General features: G+C 46.2%; 1 long non-coding RNA gene across 1 annotated transcript in view; it reads left to right on the forward strand.

The window, feature by feature from the left end:
* The window catches only part of LOC119971763, a 38,249-nt gene extending 32,550 nt beyond the window's left edge, over nt 1–5,699 (forward strand). The window contains exon 2 of the long non-coding RNA XR_005461907.1: nt 4,970–5,699. This is a non-coding gene — a long non-coding RNA (uncharacterized LOC119971763). The remainder of the gene's footprint in view (nt 1–4,969) is intronic.
* The last annotated feature ends 15,453 nt before the right edge of the window (nt 5,700–21,152 follow it).

A 21,152-nucleotide genomic window follows, 5' to 3' on the forward strand; every position in this document is an offset into this window, starting at 1 on the left:
CACTGGCAGACATACACTTGGATAGCATACATTTTTGCAACAGTTTAACTGACTTCCTGCCACTGTGGAAAGCGAGAGGATTCATCCTGGCAGACGGGAAACCTTTACCGTCTGTACCCCTATATAAATGTATTTTTTCAGACTGCCTAAGTCCATGAGTGTGGCAGCATAAAAAAAATAATAATTTAGAGTACCCAATTCTTTTTTTTTCAATTAAGGGGCAATTTAGCGTGGCCAATCCACCTACCGTGCACATCTTTGGGTTGTGGAGGTGAGAGCCACGCAAACAGGGAAGAATGTGCAAACTGCACATGGACAGTGACCCGGGGCCGGGATCGAAACCGGGACCTCAGCACCATGAAGCAGCAGTGCTAATCACTGCGTCACCGAGCCGCCCTGGCATCATTAAAGTTAAGGCCCATCATAGAACTTCCCTAATTGGGTACATGCAGGTAGATGAATCGGGTAAGCAGAACGACCGGCAGGGGGAGTCAGGCAACTCCTGATATCCAAGCGATCAATGCCATCACTGTAAGCCAGACTAAGCTCGAACACCTTAAATAAGCTCAGAGCAGTGACCAGCACCTGAAACAGATTCAGGAAGGAGCAAACTTTGCCTTAGAACATAGAACATAGAACAGTACAGCACAGAACAAGCCCTTCGGCCCTCAATGTTGTGCCGAGCCATGATCACCCTACTCAAACCCACGTATCCACCCTATACCCGTAACCCAACAACCCCCCCCTTAACCTTACTTTTATTAGGATACTACGGGCAATTTAGCTTGGCCAATCCACCTAACCCGCACATCTTTGGACTGTGGGAGGAAACCGGAGCACCCGGAGGAAACCCACGCACACAGGGGGAGGACGTGCAGACTCCACACAGACAGTGACCCAGCCGGGAATCGAACCTGGGACCCTGGAGCTGTGAAGCATTTATGCTAACCACCATGCTACCCTGCTACCCTTCTTTGACAAGTGGCGGGATACAATTACAATAAAGGATGGGCTAGTTCGTAAGGATGTGGTACCGATTGGGAACCTTAACTAAATTATTTACCACACCACAATGTCCAGGGCCATCAAGGGGCAGAAGCCATGGGTGAACAAATTAAGGGGTTGTGCTGGTGGCCAAACATAGATAAATATGTGCGATGTTACATCGATAACTGCATAGTCTGCAGCCAAAACAAACTCGACAGGTATGTCCACAAAGGAGAACTGAGGAATACCCGACCAGTAGAAAGCCCCTCGACAAATCTACAGATTGATTACATTGGTCCCCTACCGCCTGACTCAGAAGATTACAAATACATCCCAGTTGTCATCAACACTTTTAGTAAATGGGTAGAAGCCTTTCCCACTCCAATCAATATGGCCAGAGTCATGGCAAATATCCTCGTGCAGCAAAAAGGAAGGAATACCAACAAAAAGGAAGGACAGTAGAAAGAGGGAAAATCGACTGTGGATATCTAAGGAAATAAGGGAGAGTATCAAATTGAAGGAAAAAGCACACAAGGTGGCAAAGATTGGTGGGAGACTAGAGGACTGGGAAATCTTCAGGGGGCGACAGAAAGCTACTAAAAAAGCTATAAAGAAGAGTAAGATAGAGTATGAGAGTAAACTTGCTCAGAATATAAAAACAGACAGTAAAAGTTTTTACAAATATATAAAACAAATAAGAGTGGCTAAGGTAAATATTGGTCCTTTAGAGGATGAGAAGGGAGTTTTAATAATGGGAGATGAGGAAATGGCTGAGGAACTGAACAGGTTTTTTGGGTCGGTCTTCACAGTGGAAGACACAAATAACATGCCAGTGACTGATAGAAATGAGGCTATCATCAAGGAAGAAATAACGAGGCATCTGGATAGAAATTATCCCATTGGGCAGACGCAGCATGGGTTCATAAAGGGCAGGTCGTGCCTAACTAATTTAGTGGAATTTTTTGAGGACATTACCCGTGCAGTAGATAACGGGGAGCCAATGGATGTGGTATATCTGGATTTCCAGAAAGCCTTTGACAAGGTGCCACACAAAAGGTTGCTGCATAAGATAAAGATGCATGGCATTAAGGGTAAAGTAGTAGCATGGATAGAGGATTGGTTAATTAATAGAAAGCAAAGAGTGGGGATTAATGGGTGTTTCTCTGGTTGGCAATCAGTAGCTAGTGGTGTCCCTCAGGGATCTGTGTTGGGCCCACAATTGTTCACAATTTACATAGATGATTTGGAGTTAGGGACCAAGAGCAATGTGTCCAAGTTTGCAGATGACACTAAGATGAGTGGTAAAGCGAAAAGTACAGAGGATACTGGAAGTCTGCAGAGGGATTTGGATAGGTTAAGTGAATGGGCTAGGGTCTAGCAGATGGAATACAATGTTGACAAATGTGAGGTTATCCATTTTGGTAGGAATAACAGCAAATGGGATTATTATTTAAATGATAAAATATTAAAGCATGCTGAGAGAGACCTGGGTGTGCTAGTGCATGAGTCACAGAAAGTTGGTTTACAGGTGCAACTGGTGATTAAGAAGGCAAATGGAATTTTGTCCTTCATTGCTAGAGGGATAGAGTTTAAGACTAGGGAGGTTATGCTGCAATTGTATAAGGTGTTAGTGAGGCCACACCTGGAGTATTGTGTTCAGTTTTGGTCTCCTTACTTGAGAAAGGACGTATTGGCACTGGAGGGTGCGCAGAGGAGATTCACTAGGTTAATCCCAGAGCTGAAGGGGTTGGATTACGAGGAGAGGTTGAGTAGACTGGGACTGTACTCATTGGAATTTAGAAGGATGAGGGGGATCTTATAGAAACATTAAAAATTATGAAGGGAATAGATAGGATAGATGCGGGCAGGTTGTTTCCACTGGCGGGTGAAAGCAGAACTAGGGGACATAGCCTCAAAATAAGGGAAAGTAGATTTAGGACTGAGTTTAGGAGGAACTTCTTCACCCAAAGGGTTGTGAATCTATGGAATTCCTTGCCCAGTGAAGCAATTGAGGCTCCTTCATTAAATGTTTTTAAGGTAAAGATAGATAGTTTTTTGAAGAATAAAGGGATTAAGGGTTATGGCGTTTGGGCCGGAAAGTGGAGCTGAGTCCACAAAAGATCAGCCATGATCTCATTGAATGGCGGAGCAGGCTCGAGGGGCCAGATGGCCTACTCCTGCTCCTAGTTCTTATGTTCTAGGTGGGGTCTCCCTCGTAGTATAGATTCGGACCAATGCACACATTTCACTGCCCAGATGATGCAAAATGTGATGAGCTTATTCGGTATCAACCAAAAGTTCCACATTGCGTATCATCCTCAATCAAGTTGGATAGTGGAAAGGATGAACCGCACCCTCAAAAAAATGATCAGCAAGACCATCCAAAAAGATAACCACACCTGGAACAAAGTCCTGTCATTTATTCTAATGATAGCACGGAACTCACTTTCCAATTCTACTGTGTTCACCCTCCATGAACTTGTGACAGGGCACCCTATAAGATGAATCAAATCCCTGCTCAGGTTGGATTTATCGGAATCTGAGCTTGCAGCCCTTATCCATGAGACCACAGTCAAAACACTGCTGGAATATGTTCAAGCTGCACAACTGGAAACAGCTGTCAAAATGGGAAAAGCAGAATAAAGCAAATTTCGATGATAATGTGAAACCCATTGAGTAAGTGGTCAGGCATAAGTTAATGCTTCAATTTGTTCAGCCAGGCATCTTCCTATCCCACAGATATGCAGGAGCCTACTCAGTCGTTTACTGGGTACTGATGGATTCCAGGAAAGCCGGATGGTAACATGTGAACCAAATGAAGGCATTTGGTTCCCAAAACAATGACCACAACTGCAATATATCGCTGGAAGGTATTGAGACAGCGTCTCCTGGATCCCACCTCAGGGTCTGGACACTGATCCCTGACTGCCAGTTCCACCCCTCTCCTGGATCCCACCTCAGGGTCTGGACACTGATCCCTGACTGCCAGTTCCACCCCAACTGACCCCAAACACGAAACTCTGTCTAATGGCCTGAATAGTAAGAAACAAATTGTGATGAAGCTACGGATTCTCAAGGGCATCTGGCACCAGGATCCCCAGATGCACCTGGTAAGGCACTCAAATGAGGAGGTGGTGGAAGAGCAGATTCCAGGTATCCAAAACCCACCTACTTTAATAAATCACAACCTCAGGAAGAATACAGGGACTCTACGATCCCTAATTGTAAATAGGAGAATGTACAGTGTTTATTTCCCTTTTTAAAAAATCCCTAGGCCCTGTGACAGGTCCCTTGTTTTCTTTCCTCCTCTAATTTCACTGAGGAAAATCTCCATTAGACTGCAGCAGATACTGGCTCTGCTTGATGAATAAACGTCTTCCTCTGGGTGCAGGTTTCCTTGGACTTTTATATAAACCCATTTTCTGTTACTTTGGGAGCACAGTATAAACCTCCAGAAAGTTTCACCTGCAGTGCCATTTTCGGTGTTCAGGTTTTAATTCCTTTGTAACCCTTTGAACCATAGAGACATAGGATCCCTGCAGTGCAGGACGAGGCCATTCAGACCATCGAGTCTACACCAACCCTCCATTCCAGGACAGCACCCCATTAAATACAGATGTCTAGACTACTCCAATTCGGAGTAGACACATAGACCTCCACAGGGTTTTTCAAGACCGTAATTACCGATGTTTGGGTTTAGTTAAAACATACTATTCGCTTCCCGTCTCCATGACCTCCTCTTGTACGACTCTGCCTTGTGACAAAAGCTACAACTTATCATCCCAGGAAAGTGACCAAATTAATCACAGATGCCTGGCTACTTCAGATTCTGGGTTAAAATAACAAAATCCATGGCATAACCTAAAATGGGAATCAATTGATATAAAGGGGATCAGTAAGGAAGCATGAGCCAGCATCTGTTGGGAAGGATAATGATGAGAAGAAATAATAACAGATGCTACCCTGTGGTACGGTTCCTTAGATTCTTCACCTCGGAATGAACAAAAGGACACAGACCCACAAAAGAAAGGAACGGCAACAGGAAAATTGAATTAACATACCCTGGATACATGTGCTTCACCCCACCGGACGGGGGCGAATATGAGGATGGTATTCTCTATTGAACCATTGTCACAATAAAGCTCATCCACTGGAAGCAGGAACTAATGCGGCGCCTGGCTGTAGAAACTGTGAAACTGTAGAGCCGTGACCAAGAGATATATTAAAGCCTCTCACCTCTAAAAGTTGTTTTTGTATTTACCCGTGTTTGTTTTTGTATTTATCTGTATTTTCTCTAGTTTATTTTATACATATCAGCAGTCTAATTTTGTATTTTATGTCTACAGAATGTATATATGTTGGGTTTGGGATTAGGAATGTTTGCCTGAGATTCTGGTACTTGCCTGTCCGGGACCTTGGTTAGAGTTGTGTGATCTGGTTCGCTCAAAAGAAGGGTCTGTAGTAAAATGGCCAATGGCCTGAATCTTAGGCCGAACCCACAGTCAGAACCACAGACAGGCCTGATGCGAATTCAAACAGCCAAACAACTACCTTCGCAGACGAGGGCCCTGAGACTCAGAGGATTGGACCCGCGGCTCGGTCATGTTCATCAGTACAGGTAGCATTAGAAACTTGGGCAGATAATAGTTGCGATAATTTGAGAGAGCAACTGTTTTATTATGTTTATAAATAAATTTGGGTTGAATCGTGAACCTGTGTTTGTCCTTTGTTTATCTTGCAAATAAGGACATCTGAGTAAAATGTTTTAGTAATAAACTGGTTGAAGTTGTTGTGTTCTGTGGCCTTGCTGTAGTAATAATACTCACAGAACTGTTGATGAGTTACTTAGAATGAAGATTTATTATTTAACACGTGGAAGAATAACATGCAGAATGCTATGCAAACTAGGTTTGCTCTGGAACTACCCGATGTGCGACTGGCCATGTGTACGCCTTACTATCAACTCCAGCCTGCCACGTCACGTGATCAAGGTCTGACGCCACCAGCTGGTTGGAGGTTGCTTTGCTATCTGTGTGCAATCTTATTCACAGACATATCACCACATCCTCCTTCCTTTGGAGATGTGGACATGTATACATGATGTGGACATGCAGGCGTTGGACTGGGGTGGGCACAGTAAGAGTCTTACAACACCAGGTTAAAGTCCAACAGGTTGTTTAGAATCACCAGCTTTTGGAGCACAGCTCCTTCATCAGGTGAGTAGAGGTCGCTGGAATATGGGTGGGGACCTAGAAGGAAAGGGGTACTGTAAGAAGGGCCTGAAGAGGGGGGACCCACAGGGACGCCATAGTCAACTCTGGTCAGTGCAGGGTGCCACTCGATTCAGGGCTGGAGCACTGCCGGATGGGTGCCGCCTCGCTCCTCTAAATGCGCAGCATGTTCATGGGGAACTTGGTGCTAAAATATTCGTAGACGATGTTGTTGCAATAGTAATTCCCTCTGAGAGGTAAGTCTAGCGTAAAGTTCATCCAGCTTGTTTTTGATCGGTTGGGCATTTGCCAGGAGTATGCTGGGGAGAGGAGACTTGAAACTGCGTTGTTTTAGTATCACCTGCAGACCGCCACAGTTCCTCAATCCGGGGCTGTTTCTGGATGGTCCCGGGATCCGGTAGGAGCAATCTGACCTTGTGGAAGGTAAGTGTTTGCGTCTGGCGGGGGCCGGACGGTGGTTTCATTTTTGGGGTTGTGTCTGGCAGGGTCCCGGGTGCTGGTTTTGGGGTTGCCGGGGAGGGCATGTTTGCGATCTGGTCAGGCACCAGGTTCCGCGAATACAGGGCTACCTTTTGGTGTGTTCGGGTCCTCACGTGGTGTCTCCGCCGTCTTTATGGGGTATGTGGAACATTCCCCTCCCCACAACCCTTTTATCGGTACATCATTGACTGTTTCGGTGCCGTTTCATGTTCCCGTCTGGAAATTTATTAATTCCACTTCCAATTTCCATCCCTCTATCACCTTCACATGGTCCATCTTTAACACTTCCCTTCTCTTCTTTGACCTCTCTATCTCTATTTCTGGGGATAGACTGTCCATTAGTATTCATTAGAAGTGCACTGACTCCAATAGATACATTGACAAAGGCTCTTCACACCCTACATCCTGTAAGGACTCCATCCCATTCTCCCAGTTCTTTCGCATTCGTCAAATCTGTTCCGATGGTGCCATTTTTCAAAACGGTGCTGACATACTTTCATTCTTCCTCAATCGTGGTTTCACACCCACTGTGGTCGACAGGGCTTTCAACCATGTCCGACCCATCTCCTGCACCTCTGCTCTCACCCCTCTCCTCCCACAACCAGGATAGGCTCCTCTTGGTCCACACTTTTCACCCCACCAGCCTCCGCTTTCAAAGAACCATTCTCCGCCAGTTCCACCAACTCCAGCATGATCCCACCACCAATACTTCCCCTCTGTCAACATTCCACAGGGACTGTACCCTCTGGGATACCCTGGTCCACTCCTCCATCACTCTCTTCCCATGACACCCTCCCATACAATCACAGAAGGTTTCACACCTGCCCCTTTACCTTCTCCCTTCTCACCATCCCAGAGCCTAAACACTCTTTTCAGGTGAGGCAGTGCTTCATGTGCACCTCCATCAATATGGTCTATTGCATTTGTTGCTCCCAATATGATCTACTCTACATTGGAGAGACTAAACGCAGACTGGGTGACCACTCTGCAGAACACCTTCGGTCCATCTGCAAGAAGGACCATATCTCCCTGTTGCTTGCCATTTCAACTCACTGTCCGGCTCTCATGTGGACATGTCCGTCCTTGGCCTGCTGCAATGTTTCAGTGAAGCCCAGCACAAACTGGAGGAACAACACCTCATTTTCTGATTTGGTACTTTGCAGCCTTCTGGACTTAACATTGAGTTCAACAACTTCCAACTGAACTCTGTCCTCCACCTCCACCCCATTTTTATTTCTATTAATTTATTTTCATTTATTTCATCAATCTGTTTTTCCCTCATCATTGCGCTCCCCCCCCCCCCCCCCCCCAGCCCCCCAAACCCCACCTCACTTGGGCTACCATTCCCAGTTCCACATTGCCCTTCACATTTCTTGCCTTTGTTCTGCCGTTAACACATTCTGATCTATTAATGTGCCACTTTCAGTACTCTTCTTAGTCATTATGTTCATCGTTTACATTCCCTTTGTCTTTCTGTCCATGACATCTTTGTCAATCTCCATGTATCGCTGGCCCTCTATCCAACCCCACTGCTCCATGCCCCGCCACAACAGTTCATTTCCGGTTCCTATTTCCAGTTCTCCTTAGCTTTGTCAAAGAGTCATCCAGACTCGAAATGGGAGCTCCCTTCTCCTTTTACAGATGCTGTCAGACCTGCTGAGATTGTCCAGTATTGTCTGTTGCTGATTCTAGCATCCACAGTAACTCATTGAATGTCCGGCAGAATCTCCATCATGGCTCCAACACTTTTGATTTAAAAAAAATAATTTTTATTAAGATTTTCACAAAATATAAACAACAAAACAATATTAACAAAACAACCGTGGTTAAAACCCCAAGAACAACACCCGCCCAACTACAAAAGCAACTACAAATACAAAAAAAAGCAAACAACAAAAAGGAAAGAGATAACACCCGCCACATCCAACAAACCCATGTAGACATTTCTCCCTCCCGCCGAACCTAACCCTAACCCCCCCCCCCCGGGTTGGCGCTGCTGCCGGCCTATTTCCCTACAGTTCCGCCAGGAAGTCCAGGAAAGGCTGCCACAGCCTAAAGAACCCTTGTACTGATCCCCTCAGGGCAAATTTCTCCTTCTCCAATTTGATGAACCCTGCCATATCATTGATCCAGGTCTCCACGCTTGGGGCCCTCGCATCCTTCCGCTGAAGAAGAATCCTCCGCCGGGCTCCGGCCTCTTTCGCCTCCTGCACTTTAACATTTTAACAACCTCCTGCTGGACGGTAAGCGGTTCCTAGATTCGTTTCAACACTTCTGGGCTGGTTGGAGAAGAAAGCAGGGAGGTTTCCCCTCCTTGAAGCTATGGTGCGACGTGGGAAACACCCATGTCTGTATTTTCTGTCAGGAGTACACGAAGGAGACGACGAGTTAGAGAAGGAGGTTCTCGACTTGTAGTCATGTCTTGGTCAACCTGATAAGGACCCCGGCGACTTGTCCCTGGAGAGACTATGGAGGCCGTCGGTCAGCTCCCCCCCCCAATGATACAGAGAAACCCTGCCCCTAATGATGCAACTTCGCACCCCCAGTGATGTAGATCCCCGCCCCAATTACATCACACCCTGCCCCAATGATATCCCGCACACTCGCTGCACAGAATACAAAGGAGCAAGCCCCAAAATGAACAAATTGAGCGCTGCTTAACTTCTTTCATGTTGTGGAGGGGTTCTGGTATGAGGTGCTCCGGAGGGTGAACCCCTCCACCTCGTGTGCGAGGTTGGGGCTGATACAGCTGGAGGCGGTGTATAGAGCACACCTTACAAGGGCGAGAATGAGCTGGCTCTTTGAGGGGGTAGATGTGTGTGAACGTTGCGGAGGGGGCCCCCGCAAACAATGTGCATATGTTTTGTTCTTGTCCCACGTTGGAGGATTACTGGAAGGAGGTTTTTAGGTTAATCTCTAAAGTGGTGCACATGAAATTGGACCCGGGCCCTTGGGAGGCCATATTCAGGGTGTCAGACCAGCCGGAGTTGGAAACGCGTGCAGAGGCTGAGGTTGTAGCCTTCGCCTCGTTGATCACCCGAAGGCGGATCCTGTTAGGGTGGAGATCAACCTCTCCACCCTATGCCCTGGCACGGCAGGGGGACCTGCTGGAATTCTTGACTCTTGAGAAGGTCAAATTTGAACTGAAGAGAAGGATGGAGGGGTTCTACAATTCATGGGCATTATTCATTATGCACGTCTGAGAATTGGATTACATTGAACATTGGTGGGGGGCTGGCTGTTCATAGTGACTATGGGTGATTCCTGATTCCTTTTTGTCATTTGTGTATGTTCACATGTGGGCTAATGTTTGGGGTTTTGGTGGGAGGATGGGATCGTTGTTATTGATATGGGGATTGGCATTGCATTCATTACTGATTATTGTTTATTGTTGGGTGTAAATTTGGGAGAAAATGTGAAAAAGGAGGAGAATAAAAATACATATTTTTAAAAAACTTCTTTCATGTTGTTTAACTTATAAAAATGTGCCCATAATTTCTGAATTGAAATTCAAGCCTACCTGTTTTCAGAATGACACCAAAGATGGTCAATATTGTGAGCAATGTGTCTTGAGGTGAGTAAACATGGAACTGGCCTTTGAGCACCGAGATGGAAAAATCAGCCAATGACATAACTACAACACAGGCCAGTGCAGGACAGAATGAGCCAGAAAAAGTACAGTGCAGGAGCAAATATTCAAATCAAGTGGAGTCCAGTGAGTCCAAGTCCAATACCAGTGGCGTGGCTTTTGCAAGATTCCGTCCTTTGTCTCAGAAGAGACTTTCTGAAGGCCAGTCTTGAGAGTGATGGTGGATGGCAGTTAGAACTGTCTACATGTGATCAGCAGCCATTTATCAGACCAGTAAATTATGGTCCATTTTGAAAAACAGAATTTAAGCAAGAGAATATGGAAGAGGGACATATTTTAAAGATTTTCCTGCTTCCTCCCTTGTTGACATGGCAATTCAGTTAGCTTTTCTTCTACACTTTTTCTTCACAAAATCATTAATTACATAATTGTAAGTAAAATCTTGTAAAGGCTCACTTTTAGTCATCATTATTGCTGAACTTGTCAAATGTTCCTGACTCCTCATTCTGAATAAATCATTTTTCACTCTTCAATACAGAGAAAGAACGTTCACTGGAAGCATTTGTGGCAGGTATTGTTAAAAATATTTTCGAATTGGTTTTGACATTTCAAAAGGTTGCCTACAAACCATCATGTACAAGTATGTACAAATCAGCTGGTGATCTCAAAACACAGAGCTCATCATTATCGATGAAATTAATTAATTGTTTTACTTCATTTGCAAAAGGATTTGTGTCTATTTCCTCCCGATAGAATTAATTTAATCTTGTACTGCAGTGGCTTATGCAGTGGAGTTATGTACAGGCCTCCTGACAGTGGTCAGGACCAGGGGCACAAAATGCACCACGAAATAGAAAGAGCATGTCAGAAAGGCAAGGTCACAGTGATCATGGGGGACTTCAATATGCAGGTGGACTGGGTAAATAATGTTGCCAGTGGACCCAAAGAAAGGGAATTAATTGAATGTTTACAGGATGGCTTTTTGGAACAGCTTGTGATGGAGCCCACGAGGGAACAGGCTATTCTGGACTTAGTGTTATGTAATGAGCCAGAATTGATAAAAGATCTTAAAGTAAGGGAACACTTAGGAAGCAGTGATCATAATATGGTAGAATTCAGTCTTCAATTTGAAAGAAGGAAGGTAGAATCAGATGTAAAGGTTTTACAGTTAAATAAAGGTAATTACAGGCGCATGAGGGAGGAACTGACGAAAATCGACTGGAAGCAGAGCCTAGTGGGAAAGACAGTAGAACAGGAATGGCAGGAGTTTCTGGGAGTAATTGAGGACACAGTGCAGAGGTTCATCCCAAAGAAAAGAAAGGTTATCAGAGGGAGGATTAGGCAGCCATGGCTGACAAAGGAAGTCAGGGAATGCATCAAGGCAAAAGAGAGAGCCTATAATGTGGCAAAGAGTAGTGGGAAGTCAGAAGATTGGGAAGGCTACAAAAACAAACAGAGGATAAGAAAGAGAGAAAGAAGGAAGGAGAGGATCAAATATGAAGGTAGGCTAGCCAGTAACATTAGGAATGATAGTAAAAGTTTCTTTAAATACATTAAAAACAAACGGGAGGCAAAAGTAGACATTGGGCCGCTCCAAAATGACGCTGGTAATCTAGTGATGGGAGACAAGGAAATAGCTGAGGAACTTAATAAGTACTTTGCGTCAGTCTTCACAGTAGAAGACATAAGTAATATCCCAACAATTCAGGAAAGTCAGGGGGCAGAGTTGAATATGGTTGCCATCACAAAGGAGAAAGTGCTAGAGAAACTAAAAGGTCTGAAAATTGATAAATCTCCGGGCCCAGATGGGCTACATCCTAGAGTTCTAAAGGAGATAGCTGAAGAAATAGTGGAGGCGTTAGTTATGATCTTTCAAAAGTCACTGGAATCAGGGAAAGTCCCAGAGGATTGGAAAATCGCTGTTGTAACCCCCCTGTTCAAGAAGGGAACAAGAAAAAAGATGGAAAATTATAGGCCAATTAGCCTAACCTCGGTTGTTGGCAAAATTCTAGAATCCATCGTTAAGGATGAGATTTCTAAATTCTTGGAAGTGCAGGGTCGGATTAGGACAAGTCAGCATGGATTTAGTAAGGGGAGGTCGTGCCTGACAAACCTGTTAGAGTTCTTTGAAGAGATAACAAATAGGTTAGACCAAGGAGAGCCAATGGATGTTATCTATCTTGACTTCCAAAAGGCCTTTGACAAGGTGCCTCACGGGAGACTGCTGAGTAAAATAAGGGCCCATGGTATTCGAGGCAAGGTACTAACATGGATTGACGATTGGCTGTCAGACAGAAGGCAGAGAGTTGGGATAAAAGGTTCTTTTTCGGAATGGCAACCGGTGACAAGTGGTGTCCCGCAGGGTTCAGTGTTGGGGCCACAGCTGTTCTCTTTATATATTAACGATCTAGATGACGGGACTGGGGGCATTCTGGCCAAGTTTGCCGATGATACAAAGATAGGTGGAGGGGCAGGTAGTATTGAGGAGGTGGGGAGGCTGCAGAAAGATTTAGACAGTTTAGGAGAATGGTCCAAGAAGTGGCTGATGAAATTCAACGTGGGCAAGTGCGAGGTCTTGCACTTTGGAAAAAAGAATAGAGGCATGGACTATTTTCTAAACGGTGACAAAATTCATAATGCTAAAGTGCAAAGGGACTTGGGAGTCCTAGTCCAGGATTCTCTAAAGGTAAACTTGCAGGTTGAGTCCGTAATTAAGAAAGCAAATGTAATGTTGTCATTTATCTCAAGAGGCTTGGAATATAAAAGCACGGATGTACTTCTGAGGCTTTATAAAGCACTAGTTAGGCCCCATTTAGAATACTGTGAGCAATTTTGGGCCCCACACCTCAGGAAGGACATACTGGCACTGGAGCAGGTCCAGCGAAGATTCACACGGATGATCTCAGGAATGGTAGGCCTAACATACGATGAACGTCTGAGGATCGTGGGATTATATTCATTGGAGTTTAGGAGGTTGAGGGGAGATCTAATAGAAACTTACAAGATAATGAATGGCTTGGATAGGATGGACGTAGGGAAGTTGTTTCCATTAGCAGGGGAGACTAGGACGCGGGGGCACAGCCTTAGAATAAAAGGGAGTCACTTTAGAACAGAGATGAGGAGAAATTTCTTCAGCCAGAGAGTGGTAGGCCTGTGGAATTCACTGCCACAGAGGGCGGTGGAGGCCGGGACGTTGAGTGTCTTTAAGACAGAAATTGATAAATTCTTGATTTCTCGAGGAATTAAGGGCTATGGGGAGGGAGCGGGTAAATGGAGTTGAAATCAACCATGATTGAATGGTGGAGTGGACTCGATGGGCCGAATGGCCTTACTTCCGCTCCTATGTCTTATGGTCTTATGGTCTTATGGCTTGTCGCATTCTCATTGAAACGTCTGCCAAAAAGCATGCAAAATAAATCAACTGTTTTCTTCAGAGATTCACTTCTACTCTGCAATTGCCTCATTATTGTGTCTCAAATAACACTGACAATGATCTTCTCTTTCTCTTTTAAAGTGACTTAATTGTCTCGAGTTTCATCAAAAAACAAAACTTCCTGATTCTTGTACGTTTATCATCAGAGGAACCTATGTTTTTTGTTAATGTTAGTGTCTCTGCTTCCACCAAGCTATAGTCATTTCAAACATCCATGGCAAAACTTATAGCACAGCAAGAAGTCTTACAACACCAGATTAAAGTGCAACAGGTTTGTTTTGAATCACTAGCTTTCGCAGCACAGTTCCTTCCTCAGATGAGGAAGGTCACCTGAGGAAGGAGCTGTGCTGAAGCTAGTGATTTAAAACAAACCTGTTGGACTTTAACCTGGTGTTGTAAGACTTCTCACTGTGCTCACCCCATCCAATGCTGGCATTTCCACATCAATAAAGCATTCAATAAAGTTGTACCAACATTTTGTAGTGACTTACTGATAGTATTAATTTTTTGAAGTATAGAGTTCCACAAAAGAGGAAAACAACAATATTATACTTTTCAAACTTCTCTGCTAAGGATTTTGCTTCAGCTTTCACACATGGTTTTATCTGAATTTGGTGTGGCTATGCCTGATCAGGGTTCCTAACAAAGTTCAGTTTCAAAGCCAAAACCTGGTGTCACAAATACTTTTGACTGAGACATGTTTTCCCTGTGCCTGTTCCAAGGATGGCAACCAAAAAAGGACATACAAATTTTGAACAAAGTCAAAAAAATCTATGGCTGGCTCACAAGATTCAGCTGCAGCGTTGCAGATTAAATTCAAGGAGTGACTGAAACATGGGATGAATTATGTTTAAGGGCTTGCATTGTTCAGTCTTGCTTGTAGACTGGAATATTTTCCTGATATATTTGCAGCATTACTGAAGCTCTGCCCATGACAATACTTGATGTCTAAAACTACATTTGCATTGATTTGCAAAACAATTGTCTCCAGACACGCAGAAGTGTGTGATCGGAGCTGGACAAAATAGAGAAATTGCTCTACAACTTCACCATAGCTGGTCACATATCTTAAAATTGATGTTAATTGGACCATATGACTCACATCTGGTTTTGGATCAACTATTATGGAATATTATTTGGCAGCTTTGACTTAATTAGTGATTTATTTTTTGAGCCACTCTGTCATTATGGTGATGATGTCCGCATAGGTTCTGTACCTTAAAATGTTGGTTTTCCCTGCGCCACCATATCGATAACATTTCAAATGCTCTTTGAGAATCATAGAATCCTTACAGTGCAGAAGGAGGCCATTTGGTCCATCGATTGCACACTGTCTCATTGAAAGAGCACCCTACCTACACCCAACCCCCCACCCCTTCCCCGCAAACCCACCTAGGGACAATTTAGAATAGCCAACCCACCTAACCTGCCCATCTGTGGACTGTGGGAGGAAACCGGAGCACCCAGAGGAAACCCACACTAAACACAGAAAGAATTTGCAACCGCCACACGACAGTCACCCAAGGTCGGAATCAAACTCAGGTCCCTGCCACTGTGAGACAGCAGTCCTAACCACTATGACACCGTCCCACCCTCATCAAAATCACTGCGATATTCAAGGCAGGCTAAAACCTTACCTCTTCGATTTGACAATGATGACTCATCATGTCCGCTTAGAGATAGTCCCAAAGAAGACAGCAGTTTGAACATGGCAACAACATGTCTCAGCACTTTCCTCCAATAAGAACTCTCCTTTTCAAACTGAGGCAATAACGCAGAATCAATTCTTCCAGATAATTTACATTTTGAACGAACACACACTTGGTTTTAATATGAGCTTTGGAAGTTTCATGATCAGTAAGATCTCTTCCAACATTTCTCATGTTAGAGTATCCATCGACGATCACTTGTTTCCCTTTATTAGGGTCAGAGAATAATTTGGTGACATGACAGTAGGCTGCCTCAGAAGTTTCCCAAAAAAATCAACCAATTTCTAGTTTCCTTCATCCTATTTCTCTTCATCCTCAGAAAATGGAACTGACGAAGACTTCTAACCTGCTTTCGGCATCCAACCTCAAACTCTTTTCTCAAATTTTCCATATTACCTATGTTTTCTGGTTTATTTAGTATGAAATATTCTATCATAACCAATGGAACAGATTTTGGCCATAAGGCAATGTCTTCAGGGTAGGTTTCTTCCCTCACTTCAGCAGAAGAATCAGAAGTATTTTGTAGTTCAATTCCCATTTCAGAGTCCAGGGGCGGGATTCTCCGCACCCCCGCCGGGTAGGAGAATTGCCAGGGGTCAGCGTTAATCGCGCCACCCACCTCGGAGAGTGGCAGGGTCCAGCATGACTGAATGGGCGCCCGGGCTGCTCGAAATCTCTGGCCCGCGATGGGCCGAAGTCCCGCCCATCTGTTGCTGGTCCTGCCGGCGTAAATTGGAATAGAGCCCTTACCAGCGGGACCTGGCGGTGCGGGTGGGCTCCGGCGTTCTTGGGTGGGGGCTGTGGGGGGATCTGGCCCCGGGAAATGCCGCCACGGTGGCCTGGCCCACGATCGGGGCCCACCGATCCGCGGGTGGGTCTGTGCCGTGGGGGCACTCTATCCTCTCGCACCGCAGGCTGTGGTCCTCCGCCATTCCCGGTGCGGAAGCGAATCCCTCTGCGCATGCGCGGTGATGACGCCAGCATGCGCTGGCGCTCCCGCGCATGCGCCAACTGGCGCCGGCCGGCGGTGCCAAGCCCCTTTCCCGTCAACCGGCGGGGCACCAACCACTCCGGGGCGGATTCCGCACCTTTGGGTGGCCCGCGCCGGAGTGGTTCACACCACTCCATCCCGCCGGGTAGGGGTGAAACCCGCCCCATTTCTTGTTCTTGTTCAACTTTGTCAGGTGATGGGGTTTCTACGGAAATCGGCAAGTTAAAGTCATCAAATAATTCATCCATACTTTTGGTGGATGATGGTAATAGAATTCCAACAGTACAGGAGGAGGCCATTTAGTCCAACAAGTCTGCACTGACCCTCTGAAAAAGCATTCTAACCTAGGCTAACTTCCTGCCTTTCTGTGTAACCCCATCTAACCTTTCGACACTATGGGGCAATTTAGCACAGCCAGTCCACCTAACCTGCACATCGTTTGACTGTGGGATGAAACCCGAGAACCTGGAGGAAACCCAGGCAGACACAGGGAGAGTGTGCAAACTCCACACAGTCACCTAAGGTTGAAATCGAACCTGAGTCCTTAACGCTGTGAGGCAGCAGTGCTAAACACTGTGCCACCCAGGATAAACATTCAGTTTGAGCACTACTCAATACAGTACTTCAAAAAAGAGAGTTTGTCATTTCACTTCAGAAAGCTTGAAGTATTGAGCAGTGCTCAATATTTCAAGCTTTCTGAAGTGAAATGACAAACTCTCTTTTTTCCTAGCTTCGCCCACTTCCCTACACTTACATTTTCTGCGCTGTTGACTGCCAAATTGAGTGTCATTTCATATTGATTGATCTTTCTTGATTTTTTTTGTAAAACATCTTATTGAGGTATTTATAATTTTATAATAATAACGCATTTAGTTTTCCCCGAAGAAGTCGACAAACGGCTGCCACCTCCGGACGAACCCTAGCATTGACCCTCTCAAGGCGAACCTAATTTTCTCAAGTCTGAGAAACCCAGCCATGTCGCTGATTTCGGCGGCTTCGTATCCCTCCATGCTAGCAATATCCGTCTCGAGCTACCAAGGAGGCAAAGGCCAAGACGTCAGCCTCTCTTGCCCCCTGGTCTCCCGGATCTTCCAACACTCCAAAAATCACCACCTCTGGACTCAGCAACACCCTTGTTTTTAGCACCGGTGAACCACATTGAATTGTATCAGGCTGAGCCTGGGACATGATGAGGACGCGTTGACTCTGCCCAAAGCATCCGCCCACAAACCCACCTCTATCTCCCCCCCCAGTCCTTCTTCACATTTGCACTTCAGCTCCTCTATCAGAGTTACCTCTGACTCCATGAGTTCTTTATAGATATCCGAGACCTACCCCTCTCCCACCCCCATACTAGAAACTACCCTGTCCTGTATCCCCCATGGTGGTAGGAGCGGAAAGGTCGAAACCTGCCTTCGCAAAAAATCCCGTGTCTGCAGATATCGAAACCCATTCCCTCCTGGCAATTCAAATTTCTCCTCCAAATCCTCCAAAAATCCTCTCAAAAAATCTCCCATCCTCTCGATCCCTGCTGTCTGCCATCTCCGAAACCCCCCATCTGGCCTCCCCGGAACAAACCAATGACTGTTACAAATTGGAGCCCAGGCCAATGCTCCCTCCACTCTCACATGCTTCCTCCACCGCCCCAGACTCTCAGAGCCGGCACTACCACCGGGCTTGAGGAGTATCGGGCCGGTGAGAACGGCAGAGGTGCCCCCCAGACTTGTGTCCTTACACGACGCTGCCTCCGCTCGCTCCCACACCGACCCCGGCCCCCACTACCCAACTTCCTAATCATGGTTATGTTTGCCACCAAGTAATAGTTGCTAATGTTCGGCAGCGCCAACCCCCCTGCCCCCAACAACGCTTCAGCAACACTTTCTTCACTCACGGGGTTTTACCCGCCCACACAAAACCAGAAATCACTTTATTTACCCATTTAAAAAAGGCCTTTGGGATAAAGATGGGAGGCACTGGAAAACAAACAGAAATCTCATGAGGACCATCATTTTCACGGTCTGTACCCCTGCCCGCCAGTGCCAGCGGGAGCATGTCCCACCTTCGAAAGTTCTCCTTCATTTGATCCACTAGCCGGGTCAAATTTAGTTTATGTAACAGATCCCATTCCCATGCCACCTGGATTCCCAAACAGCGGAAGCTCCCTCCCACCACTCTGAACGGCAGCTCTCCCAGTCTTCTTTCCTGACCCCTTGCCTGGATTGCAAACATCTCACTTTTCCCCATATTCAATTTGTACCCCGAGAACCGACCAAATTCCCCTAAGTACCGTATAATCTCCCCCATCCCCCTAACCGGTCGGAGGTATACAGGAGCAGATTGTCAGCATATAGCAAGACCCTGTGTTCTACTCCCCCTGGACCAACGCCTTCCAGTCCCTTGATGCTCTTAGCGCCATCGCCAGTGGCTCTATGGCCAAAGCAAGCAGCTGCACGGAGAGGAGACATCCTTGCCTTGTCCCTCGGTGCAGTTTAAAATAGCCCAATGTCAGCCGATTTGTTCGTCTCAATCAATGAAGCCCCGCCCAAATCCGAACCGGCCTAACACCTCCCACAAATTGTTCCACTCCACCTGGTCGAAAGCCTTTTCTGCGTCAATCTCGACCACTACCTCCACCTCCCTTCCCTCTGAGGGCATCATGATCACATTTAAGAGCGTTCTAACATAGCCGTTAGCTACCTTCCCTTAACAAACCTGTCTGGTCTTCCCCTATCACCTCCGGGACACAATCTTCTATCCTTGAGGCCAAGATTTTAGTCAACAGTTTGGCGTCGATGTTCAATGGGGAGATTGGCCTGTATGACCCGCATAGCTCTGGGTCCTTCTCCCGCTTCAGGATCAGTGAGATCGAGGCCTGTGATATTGTTGAGGGAAGAACACCCCGCTCCCTTACCTCATTAAATGCCCTCACCAGCAGCTGGCCCAGCATCTCGTGCTCGCGTCCACCCCCTCCACACCTTCAGGAAGGCCCAGGAACTGCAGGTTGTGACTCCGAGACCTGTATTCAAGGTCATCCAGTCTCTCCTGCCATCTCTTGTGTAGGGCCTCGTGCGCCTCCACCCTGACCGCCAGGCCCAGGATCTCGTCCTCATTCTCGGATACCTTCCTCTCCACCTCTTTGATCGCCTTCTCCTGTACCTTCTGAACCTCCACCATCTTGGATTGGATTGGATTGGATTTGTTTATTGTCACGTGTACCGAGGTACAGTGAAAAGTATTTTTCTGCAAGCAGCTCAACAGATCATTAGAAAAAGGAATTAAACAAAATTCAAGAAAATACAAGAAAATACATGAGAATACATAATAGGGCAACACAAGATATACAATGTAACTACATAAGCATTGGCATCGGTTGAAGCATACAGGGGTGTAGTGTTAATAAGGTCAGTCAATAAGAGGGTCATTTACGAGTCTGGTGCCAGTGGGGAAGAAGCTGTTTTTGAGTCTGTTTGTGCGTGTTCTCAGACTTCTGAATCTCCTGCCCGATGGAAGAAGTTGGAAAAGTGAGTAAGCCAGGTGGGAGGGATCCTTGATTATGCTGCCCGCTTTCCCCCGGCAGCGGGAGGTGTAGATGGAATCAATGGATGGGAGGCAGGTTTGTGTGATGGACTGGGCGGTATTCATGACTCTCTGAAGTTCCTTGTGGTCCTGGGCCGAGCAGTTGCCATACCAGGCTGTGATGCAGCCCGATAGGATGCTTCCTATAGTGCATCTGTAAAAGTTGGTAAAGGTTAATGTGGACATGCCGAATTTCCTTCGTTTCCTGAGGAAGTATAGGCGCTGTTGTGCTTTCTTGGTGATAGCGTCGACGTGAGTGGACCAGGATAGATTTTTGGTGATGTGCACCCCTATGAATTTGAAACTGCTAACCATCTCCACCTCGGCTCCGTTGATGCTGACAGGGGTGTGTACAGTACTTTGCTTCCTGAAGTCGATGACCAGCTCTTTAGTTTTGCTGGCATTGAGGGAGAGATTTCCATGGAGGCCTTCATAGCGGCCAGCATCTCCGTCTTCAGCTCTGCGAAGCAGCTCCTCAAAAACTCTTGCTGCTCTCTCGACCACCGGACCCACGCTTCATGGTCCGCGCCAGCCGCCATTTTGTCCTCCCGGACCCGCTCCGCTCTCTTCCCCGCAATTGCCCGTTTCACGGCCCCGCTCCTAGTTCCCTCCATGCAGCAGTGAGGGGAACCTCTCCAGTGTCCTTTCCCACACCGGTATTCGCCTTTGAAGTGCCGATGCTGCCCCGTTGAAAGGTCCGAAATCCCGATCCCGGCAGGAGCTGCCGTGTATGCGACCTAGTCAAACATGGCTGCTACCGCACCAATGACCATCATTCGGGAAAAGGTGATCGGAAAACTGTTAGGTCTAAAGACTAACAAGTCTTAATAATAATAATAATAATAATAATAATCTTTATTAGTGTCACAAGTAGGCTTACATTAACGCTGCAATGCAGTTATTGTGAAAATCCCGTAGTCGCCACATTCCAGCACCTGTTCGGATTCACTGCGGGAAAATTCAGAATGTCCAATTCACCTAACAAGCACGTCTTTCAGGACTTGTGAGAGGAAACCGGAGCAAACCTGTGCAGACACAGAGAGAATGTGTCGACTCCGTACAGATAGTGACTCAAGCTGGGAATCAAATCTGGGACCCTGGCGCTGTGAAGCAACAGTGCTAACCACTGTGTTTATGATTTAATCTGTGGAATCAA

Source organism: Scyliorhinus canicula, chromosome 9 (genome assembly GCF_902713615.1).
Source record: "Scyliorhinus canicula chromosome 9, sScyCan1.1, whole genome shotgun sequence".
In the NCBI taxonomy this organism is placed as follows: Eukaryota; Metazoa; Chordata; class Chondrichthyes; order Carcharhiniformes; family Scyliorhinidae; genus Scyliorhinus; species Scyliorhinus canicula.